This window comes from Cannabis sativa, chromosome 6 (assembly GCF_029168945.1).
Source record: "Cannabis sativa cultivar Pink pepper isolate KNU-18-1 chromosome 6, ASM2916894v1, whole genome shotgun sequence".
Lineage (NCBI taxonomy): Eukaryota > Viridiplantae > Streptophyta > Magnoliopsida > Rosales > Cannabaceae > Cannabis > Cannabis sativa.
Genome location: NC_083606.1, coordinates 35,126,769 through 35,138,285, shown reverse-complemented (window position 1 = coordinate 35,138,285; position 11,517 = coordinate 35,126,769). Strand labels below are relative to the sequence as shown.

The 11,517-nt window shown below is 36.5% G+C and overlaps 1 non-coding gene across 1 annotated transcript; it reads left to right on the top strand.

Annotated features, from left to right (window-relative positions):
* Positions 1 to 7,365: 7,365 nt before the first annotated feature.
* Positions 7,366 to 7,472, top strand: LOC115696089 (small nucleolar RNA R71). The gene has a single exon (XR_004007687.2). It is a non-coding gene; the product is annotated as a small nucleolar RNA R71 (small nucleolar RNA).
* The last annotated feature ends 4,045 nt before the right edge of the window (positions 7,473 to 11,517 follow it).

Genomic DNA, 11,517 nt, shown 5'->3' with positions numbered 1-11,517 from the left:
GAATCCGGTATCCCAAGAGAGTAAACATATAGAGAGGAATTTCACATTATCAATGATTTTGTGATTAAAGGAAGAGTAATGGTGGAGAAAAGGTTGTGGTTAATTCAACCTTTCGGATCCTATTACGAGGAGTTTACTACTACTACACTTGATTTGTATATCAAGGTGTTGAGATTATTTGAAACGCACTTTTTGTTTTATATTAGTGCAAGTGGGAGTTTGTTGGGTTTTATGCCCTAAATAAAACTCATTTCAATATAATCGATTTACTTATTAATATAGATCGAAATAACATTTAATGTTGCATGGTTCACATGATTTATTTCATGATTATATGTACATAATGTATAAATTCATACGAAACCCTTTTCACATACTTGATCCCGTTTATTGTGCCGTCAACACATTGGAAAGTAAACATGACTATGTGAATAAAGTTTCCTAGATTTATCGGACACGGGGTTTTACCGATATGATAATCTACAACAAGAGTTTACTTGTATTTGGAGAAATACTATGTTCTTTCCGAACATTGGTTAAAGTAAAGCTCAGGTTGGATGCATGGAGTATGCATCGGAAGGGACCGATATTGAACTTTGACTTAGATTTATTAAACTTACCGTAATATCTATTCAAGTCAATATCGCCTAGTTGATCCTAGATCAAATGATCTTAATCCTGATATGATTAGGCTCAATCTTGAAAGGCTATTCGTGTTCTTTGATTTGTTAGTTAAGCCTACTTTTAGGTCAGGGTGATACGTACATTTTGGGAACACGGTAGTGCAATTGAGTGGGAGCGCTAGCATAAACATGGAATCTATAGCTTCTATACGGCAAATAGTAAGCAAAGGATGATCTCCTTCGAGCTTGACCAAACGAACATAAATGGTGGAGTACTCATTTCACATTAGCCGAAATATCATTTATACGGGGTCAAGTGTTTTAAGGAATAAATACATTGTAGGGTGTAACGGTAATTTAATCCCTTTACAAAGGTAGATCATTCATATAGAGGATCATTGATCACATTAGGATTATAACAATGGATAACTAATGATGTGTCTATATGGTGGAACATATAGAGCATTCTATATACTGAGAGTGCAATTCTAAGTTCTATGCGTGGATTCAACGAAGAATTAATAAGTTAGTGAATTTTAGTGCTAAATTCTTGATCTACTTATTGGAAGCTCGGTTATATAGACCCATGGTCCCCCCACTAGTTGAGATAATATTGCTTGTAAGACTCATGTAATTGGTTTTGATTAATTAATTATAATTCTCAAATTAGACTATGTCTATTTGTGAATTTTTCACTAAGTAAGGGCGAAATTGTAAAGAAAGAGTTTATAGGGGCATATTTGTTAATTATGATACTTTGTATGGTTCAATTAATAAATATGATAAATGACAATATTATTTAATAATTATTTATAGTTATTAAATAGTTAGAATTGGCATTTAAATGGTTGAATTAGGAAATTGGCATTTTTGAGAAAATCAGATACAAAAGGTGTTAAAATTGCAAAATTGCAAAAAGCAAGGCCCAATCCACTAAGTTTAGGGCCAGCCACTTTTGTAGGAAATTTAAACTGATTTTTTCATTATTTTAATGCCAAATAATTCAAACCTAACCCTAGTGGAATGCTATAAATAGATAGTGAAGGCTTCAGGAAAATTACACTTAAATTTTCTATTTTTCCTTCAGAGAAAAACCTGAGCCTTCTCTCTCCCTATCTTTAGCTGTCACTTCTTCTCTTCCCTCTTGAGAATTTCGAAATCCTTAGTGTATGAGTAGTGCCCACACACATCAAGTGATACCTCAATCATAGTGAGGAAGATCGTGAAGAAAGATCATCAGCAAAGGAGTTTCAGCATCAAAGATTCAGAGAAAGAGATCCAGGTTCAGATATTGATAATGCTCTGCTACAGAAAGGAATCAAGGGCTAGATATCTGAACGGAAGGAGTCATATTATTCACGCACCCAATGTAAGGTTTCCTAAACTTTATATGTGTTTATTTCATCGTTTTAGAAAGTTCTTATTTAGGATGTTAATAAACATACTTGTGAGTAGATCTAAGATCCTGGTAAAATAAATATTCCAACAAATACTCTATCAACTCTTTGACCCAGAACCGCTCCAATGGCATAGTCACTAGCATCACACATCAACTCAAACGGCAGTTCCCAATTTGGTGAAGTTACTATCGGTGTTGTAATCAATTTCTCCTTTAAAATCTTGAAAGCTTTTAAACAGTCTTCTCCGAACTCAAATGGAACTCCATTTACAAGTAAGCTCGATAAAGGTTTTGAGATTTTAGAGAAGTCCTTGATAAATCTGCGGTAGAAGCCAGCATGTCCCAGGAAACTCCTCACTCCTTTTACAGAAACTGGAGGTGGCAAATTTTCTATTGTTGAGACCTTTGCCTTATCCACCTCAATTCCTGCCTTTGAAATTTTGTGCCCAAGAACAATTCCTTCTGTTACCATAAAGTGACACTTCTCCCAGTTTAACACCAAGTTAGACTTCTCGCACCTTGTTAGTACTTTTTCCAGGTTTTCCAAACAATGATCAAAGGAAGAACCAAACACTGAGAAATCATCCATAAAAATTTCAATACAAGATTCAATCAAATCTGAAAAGATAGCCATCATACACCTTTGAAAAGTGGCAGGGGCGTTGCACAAGCCGAAGGGCATTCTTCTGAAAGCAAAGGTACCATAGGGACATGTGAAAGTAGTCTTCTCCTGATCTTCAGGTGCTATAGCTATCTGGTGGTATCCAGAATATCCATCAAGAAAACAGTAATATTCTTGCCCCGCTAATCTGTCTAGCATTTGATCAATGAAGGGCAAAGGGAAGTGATCTTTTCTTGTTGCTTTGTTGAGTTTCCTATAATCGATGCAGATCCTCCAACCAGTGACTGTTCTTGTAGGAATCAACTCATTCTTTTCATTCTTCATCACCGTCATTCCACCTTTCTTCGGGACCACTTGCACCGGGCTAACCCACTTACTATCGGAAATAGGATAGGCAACTCCAGCATCCAACCACTTAACTACTTCTTTTCTGACTACTTCTTTCATGGGTGGATTGAGTCTTCTTTGAGCATCAATAGTTGGTTTGGCATTGTCTTCCATGAGAATTCGATGCATCACTGTTGAAGGACTGATTCCTTTAACATCTCCTAGTGTCCAAGCGATGGCCTTGTTATGAGCTCGAAGTACCCTCAAAAGTCTATCAGTTTCCACATCAGAGAGAGAAGCTGAAACAATAACTGGCAGCTTTTTATCTTGACCCAAAAACTCAATGGCAGCTTGGCCATTACTTTGGGGATGGTATGGTAAAGCAGTTCGATGTCGGACACCATATCTTGAGAGAAGTGCTTCAAACTGCTTGTTACAGAAGTGGCTCCCTTCATCGCTTACTATTGCTCGAGGAGTACCAAACCGAGTAAAAATGTTCTTTTGTAAGAAGCGGAGAATTGTCTTTCCATCATTTTGAGGTGTAGCTGATGCTTCAACCCATTTAGACACATAATCAACAGCCAAGAGAATGTACTGATTGCTAAAGGATGAAGGAAAAGGACCCATAAAGTCTATTCCCCATACATCAAACAATTCAACTTCTAAAATTCTTGTTAAAGGCATCTCGTTTCTTCTTGAGATATTACCTGTTCGTTGACAACGATCACATGCCTTTACAAAAGTAGTAGCATCCTTGAATAGCGTTGGCCAAAAGAATCCACTTTGCAACACCTTTGCAGCTGTTCTATTTCCACTAAAATGTCCCCCACATGGTAAAGCATGACAGTGATTTAGGATAGAATACATCTCCTCTTCAGGCACACATCTCCTTATGATCTGATCAGCGCAGTGCTTGTAGAGGATTGGTTCTTCCCAATAGTAATGTTTCACTTCAGAAAAGAATTTCTTCAATTGTTGACGCGAAAGCTCGGGTGGAGTTATTTTTGCAGCCAAGAAATTAACATAGTCAGCGTACCATGGTACCATAAAGTTTTCCCTCACACTAAAGAGTTGTTCATCAGGAAATTGCTCATTTATTTGTACCTCCTTTGTATTCTGACTCTCTTGCAGCTCTAATCTTGACAAGTGGTACGCTACTGTGTTCTCGGTGCCCTTTTTATCTTTTATCTCTAAGTCGAACTCTTGAAGTAAAAGTACCCACCGAATCAGTCTTGGTTTTGCATCCTTCTTGGTCATAAGGTATTTGATTGCTGAATGATCTGTGTAGACAATTACCTTATTTCAAATCAGGTAGGGTCGAAATTTGTCACAAGCAAACACTATTGCCAGCATTTCTTTCTCTGTGGTGGCGTAGTTTAATTGAGCATCATTCAGAGTTCTACTAGCATAGTAGATTGTGTGGAATACTCTGTCAACTCTTTGACCCAGAACCGCTCCAATGGCATAGTCACTAGCATCACACATCAACTCAAACGACAGTTCCCAATTTGGTGAAGTTACTATCGGTGCTGTAATCAATTTCTCCTTTAAAATCTTGAAAGCTTTTAAACAGTCTTCTCCGAACTCAAATGGAACTCCATTTACAAGTAAGCTCGATAAAGGTTTTGAGATTTTAGAGAAGTCCTTGATAAATCTGCGGTAGAAGCCAGCATGTCCCAGGAAACTCCTCACTCCTTTTACAGAAACTGGAGGTGGCAAATTTTCTATTGTTGAGACCTTTGCCTTATCCACCTCAATTCCTGCCTTTGAAATTTTGTGCCCAAGAACAATTCCTTCTGTTACCATAAAGTGACACTTCTCCCAGTTTAACACCAAGTTAGACTTCTCGCACCTTGTTAGTACTTTTTCCAGGTTTTCCAAACAATGATCAAAGGAAGAACCAAACACTGAGAAATCATCCATAAAAATTTCAATACAAGATTCAATCAAATCTGAAAAGATAGCCATCATACACCTTTGAAAAGTGGCAGGGGCGTTGCACAAGCCGAAGGGCATTCTTCTGAAAGCAAAGGTACCATAGGGACATGTGAAAGTAGTCTTCTCCTGATCTTCAGGTGCTATAGCTATCTGGTGGTATCCAGAATATCCATCAAGAAAACAGTAATATTCTTGCCCCGCTAATCTGTCTAGCATTTGATCAATGAAGGGCAAAGGGAAGTGATCTTTTCTTGTTGCTTTGTTGAGTTTCCTATAATCGATGCAGATCCTCCAACCAGTGACTGTTCTTGTAGGAATCAACTCATTCTTTTCATTCTTCATCACCGTCATTCCACCTTTCTTCGGGACCACTTGCACCGGGCTAACCCACTTACTATCAGAAATAGGATAGGCAACTCCAGCATCCAACCACTTAACTACTTCTTTTCTGACTACTTCTTTCATGGGTGGATTGAGTCTTCTTTGAGCATCAATAGTTGGTTTGGCGTTGTCTTCCATGAGAATTCGATGCATCACTGTTGAAGGACTGATTCCTTTAACATCTCCTAGTGTCCAATCGATGGCCTTGTTATGAGCTCGAAGTACCCTAAAAAGTCTATCAGTTTCCACATCAGAGAGAGAAGCTGAAACAATAACTGGCAGCTTTTTATCTTGACCCAAAAACTCATACCTCAAGTGGCTAGGAAGCACCTTCAATTCAAGTTCTGGGGGCTTTTCAGTAGATGGCTTTAGCTCTTTTGGAACCGCTCCCAATTCCTCAAAATATCTTCTGTTCAAAGGCCCATAGGAATCAAGCCACTTCACATACCCCATGACCTCTTGTCCTTCTTGCTCCGTCAATTCATCTTCAGTTAGACTTAATTCAAGAGGATCATCTAGCAGCTTTTTCTCACTCACCATTTCATCAATCAAATCAATGAAGAAACAGTTATCACTTGCCTTTGGGTACGTCATGGCCTTTAGCACATTAAAGACCACTTCTTCTCCTTGGACTCTCAGCTTTAATTCACCCTTCTGAACATCGATTAAGGCTTGGCCAGTTGCCAAGAATGGTCTCCCAAGAATAATTGGGACATTGCTATCTTCTTCCATATCCAAAACGATGAAATCAGCTGGAAAGATGAACTTATCAACCTTAACTAACACATCCTCAATGACTCCTCTAGGATGGGCTAGTGATCGGTCCGCCAATTGGAGAGTTACTGTTGTTGGCTTTGCTTCACCCAACTGCAGTCTTTTAAACACCGATAGAGGCATCAAGTTAATGCTAGCTCCCAAGTCACAAAGTGCATTTATTCCCTCAATTTTTCCTATAGTACAAGGAATAGTGAAACTCCCTGGATCTCTGAGTTTAGGAGGGAGTTTCTTCTGTAGGATGGCGCTGCACTCTTCAGTTAGAGCAACTGTCTCATAATCCTCCATCTTTCTCTTCTTTGACAGGATTTCCTTCATAAACTTCACATAACTTGGCATCTGCTCTAAAGCTTCAGCAAAGGGAATGTTAATGTGAAGTCTTTTGAACACTTCCAGGAATTTGGTGAACTGCTTGTCTAAGCTTGACTTTCTAAGCGTTTGAGGGTATGGTATTTTTACATGGTGATCAATATTAGTTGGTGGAGACTGCTGTGGCTGTGTTTGACTATCAGTAGCCTTCGTTGGAGTGGGTGTTGGGGTTGACATCGGTTGCTCTTCATTCTCCTTTTCTCCATTCACTAGTTGTGGCATTTCAGGACCATCATAATTTTTACCGCTTCTCAGGGTAATTGCCTTGCAGTTTTCCTTGGGGTTTACTTCTGTTGTGCTAGGCAAATTCCCTTGAGGACGGGTCGCTACTTGAGTTGCTAGTTGGCCCATACGTGTACGGGTCTTTGATTGAAGATCTAGTTTCGATCATGAATTGAAGCGATAAATCTGTACGCAAACTAGAATTTCCACCGAGAGGTTTGTTCTTGATTAAACTCGTTGATTCGATTCGGTTCGATTTCGTTCTCGATAGAACCCACGTTTCTTCGGTTATTACCCCGGTTGAACCCATAGTTGTTGTTGTTGTTCTCGTGAATAGTTTCCAATGGCTTTAGCTTCATCCATTGGCAAATCATCCACATCAGCTTGGCATTCTGAAAAGTGATGGCTTCCCCCACATAACTCACACACAACTTGGGCTTGTTTAGCTTGCCCTGCAATTATCTTTGTCAATGCCTCAACTTTGTCTTGTCAACTTGGTGATGGCATCGACCTCTAACACACCAGCTACCTTCTTTGATTGACTCCTCTCAGTTGGCCACTGTTGATTGTTTAGAGCCATCTCCTCCAATAGATCATAAGCCTCATTAGCACTCTTCCTCATAAAGGCTCCTCCAGCTGCAGCATCTATTAAAGTTCTTGTATTTCCTACCAACCCATTGTAGAAGTTGTGGACCAGCATCCACTTCTCTATACCATGGTGAGGGCACTTTCTGATCAGATCTTTAAACCTCTCCCAAGCCTCATGGAGAGATTCATTATCTTGTTGGCAGAAGTTATTAATTTCTCCTCTCAGCTTTGCAGACTTGGCTGGAGGAAAGAACTTTGACAAGAATTTCGTTGCCAGATCATTCCAGGTGGCGATAGAGTTGGGTGGCAAGGAGTTTAGCCAACTCTTGGCTCGCTCTCTAAGAGAGAATGGGAACAGTCTCAGTCGAATAGCATCATCACTAACTCCATTAACTTTAAAGGTTTCACAAAGTTCCATGAAGTTAGAGAGATGCAGATTAGGATCTTCAGAAGGGAGGCCACCAACCGAACCGAAGACCGCACCATCCGAAGTATGGCGGGTTTGATCTCAAAGTTATTTGCATCCACCGCCGTGGCCCGATACACGACCGCACTCCCGTCGAGTAGGGAGAATGTAATCTCTCAAGCGCGGCCATTAGCTTGATCTTCTCTTGCGCCACCATTGTTACCGTTATTGCCTCCATTGTTTGCGGCATTGGCGGCCATGATGTACGAAGTTTCGGCGATTCTTTGAAACTCCTTCTTGCCTCTTGTTCTTTCGGTTTCTCCTACAAGTTTTCTCGATTTCGGGATCAACTGGTAATATCACTACTTGTCCTTGACGGCGCATACACTTATGATTCCTGAAATAGATCACGAAAATATTGCAAGAAAAATGTTAGAAAAATCAGCAAGAGAAAATATACCAAAGTAGAAGTTAGTATAATTTTGTGTAATATTAATCTTTAAACAATTCCCCGGCAACGGCGCCAAAAAAACTTGTTACGAAAATTCTGTTTATTACGCAAGTGTACGTATCAAGTAGTATCTCACGCAAGTGAGGTCGAACCACAGGGAATTGGTACTACTAAACTATACTTATGAATCTATTTGGTAAAATAATAAGTTGCAATTTTAAAAGTAAATAACTCAGAAATTAAAGAGAAAATAAACGAAGATTAATCAAGATGAGAGATTAGGGAGGTGAATCCTATTGATAAGCCACCTATGTCAATACCTAATTGCTATCCTTATCTCAATGTGAAAGACAGATTATAAATTAACCTAACTCTTTTCAGATCTTTTAGGTTCTAAATAATATGTTCTCTAATTAACTCCTTAACTAGATCAACACAAAATCAGCATTAAGCAATAATCTATTAGTCACTAAGGCTATGTAAATACTTTCGTTTTACATCAAAACCTAGACTATCCAAATTTTAGCATTCCCAATTCTCACTTTTCAGATTTCGAATTAGGATCATAGAACATGTAAAAGGTGATCAAGCTTGCACATGAAATTAAACACAAATCAAGATAGTATTCACACATAAGATGAAGGAATGGCAATTATTTATTAACTAGGCATAAACTTAAACAACAATCATCATCCTCCCTTATTGGGAAATTTAGTTCATGATAACTCTAAAAACATCCATGATTAATTCAGAATTAAAAACAAACATAAAGAAGAATAAAAAGGGTAAAAGAAAGAAACTAGAAGGTGGTATCGCTCCGGGTCTTCAAGATAGCTTCCTCTCCACTTTGCCTCCACTATTAGGTCTGTTTTTGCTTGCCACTGACCTTCAATGTCGTATTCCTTATATAGGGATGAGTGGTGAGCCTCCAATTGAGTGAAAAATCAAAATTAGGTCAAATCTGCGATTTCCGTACCTAGTCGCGACTAGCATTTAAGCTGGTCGCGACTACAGGCAAAACTCGAAAAACCGAGTTTCTGCCAGACTCACGAAGTCGCGACCAGGGTCGCGACCAGGAAAAAGGGTCGCGACCTGGCTCTCTGGAGGTCGCGACTACTGATGCTTCTGGAACCGAATTTTCCAATTTTTCCAAGTTTGACCCAGTTTTTCGCCATTTGATTGAATTCGAACTTTAACACCCCGGGAACCTGAAATAAAGAAAATCAAGCGTAAAACTGCTCCAAAAGACACCAATAGACGAATAATGCTAACTTTAAAGACCCGAAATATAGGTTAATTATAACCTAACAATAGGGGTCCCAAACATCACCAAATACGATAGACTATTTTAAATACAGTAGGACATTTTCAGATTTCCTACCCAGAAATACTTACCAGTTTTCTACAAAAAACAACCCCCGAGTTTAGCTTGCTCTAAACACCCTCCAAACCTATTCAAATAGTCTCAAACTTCACAGAACGGTCCAACATCATTGTAACATTTTCAAATTAACAGAAACCAAAATTGAATCACCAAGCAAAACTTGTCATTAATGAACAAGCTTTGAGTTCCAAGTACTCAAGCTTGGTTCTACCCTTCTATCAGCTGCTATCTAAGCTTTTGAAACCTCAAAAAAATTTCATTTAATCCTAGAAACACTTCAGTAACTATTTTCTGAATACAAAGCTCTCTCTCTCATTCATTTTTACATCATTTTTATCACTCAATACTCAAGGTTTCTAGCCATAATATCGTTGACGAGTTCTTACCGTCAGTCAATAGCTAATGTCATTACACATAAATTATCAGTTCGTGCACTCAAAGTGGATAGGAGACTAGTTTAGATAAATGATTTTTGATATTTTTTCAATGTATTAAATTCTAATTATTTTCAATGAATGTTCATTATTCAAAAATAAAAATAACTGGTTACACTAGACATGTAAAGTACCTTTAATTCTGTAAAACGGTTTAACTAAATGGTGTTCTCTATATTGCAACTAGACACATTAATTACCTACAATTACTTAAAAATTGTATTATTACCTAGTTAAACCAACACATTAAATCTATTAATTAATGGTAATTACATCGAAATCCAATTATCGAGTGAGAGCACCTCAGATATGTAATGAATTGTAATTTAACTGTACTTTTAAGCTTAGTTTCATATATTTACTTATGTAAATGCTTCATTACATTCAAGTATTCATTCAAGATATATTTTAGAAATATTTTTTCAATTAAATATTTGAGACTTTTTACAATAGTTATGCCTCACAAAGACGAAAAATTTGGAGGTAAGTTGAGAAATACCACTTTTTTGTATTTATTAATCAAAATCACTTTCATATTATATTTCATTAAAATATACCCACATTTGTGAGTGGATTGCCCAATTACCTTCACCCTCCACTTAAGTCTTGCACATAATTTTTATTAATTTAAGAGGTATAATGGAACATCATCTATAAAAGTGTGTATATCTCAAAGAATATAGAAATAAAGGTAAAAATCAAAACATATAAAATAAAGTAGGTATACAATGTAATTTTCTCAAAAACTTGAGGCTTTAGGCCTGTTTGGCATAATGTTTAGAAAAGTTAAAAGTTATTTTTTTGAAAAAACTGTGGTAAAAATATATTTAGTAAACAATCATAAAATAACTTTCTAGAGAATTTATGAAGAAGCAAGCTCCTCCAACCCAACTTTCAAGAAAAATTGTTTTGATTAAAAAACTAATAAATTTATTTAGACTAAAATTATATTTATTTACTATATATTAAAAAAAATAAAAATATTTAAAATAAATTAAGTATAATAAAATAAATAATAATTAAATATATTGTTTTTTTTAAAAAAAAAAAAATATTTATGTTTTATTTTAATATTAAAAAATCACATTAACTTAGAGTTCGATTTCTAAATTATTTTTCTACATTTGATAAAACATAATATAATAATACATAAAAAAAAATATAAATTTATCAAATACATATAAATTTATATTTAAAAATATAAAAAATACATAAAAAAAAATAAAAATGTTATATAAAATAAATTTTTATATATTTGTCGTTATAATCAAATAGATTATAACATCATCATTATCATTATAATAGATTTGAACAGCTCACAGTACTTTGAAATTTATAATTTACCAAACACTCAGCTCAACTTTTTTCCACAAATTTGCTGAAGCTGCTTTTTCTTACAACACAATTACAATTGTTTTAACTAGCCCTTAATTTTTTTAAACATTGGGTCTATAACTTATTGAATATTAGGTTTTTAATTTCGCTTAAACAATATCATCACATTGCTTTGGGAAATGAAACTCTATTTTTTAATTGTCCGGCTATAAATTCTACTAAAATATTAGGGTGTCCGTAAACAGTGGCAGACCCAGGATTTAA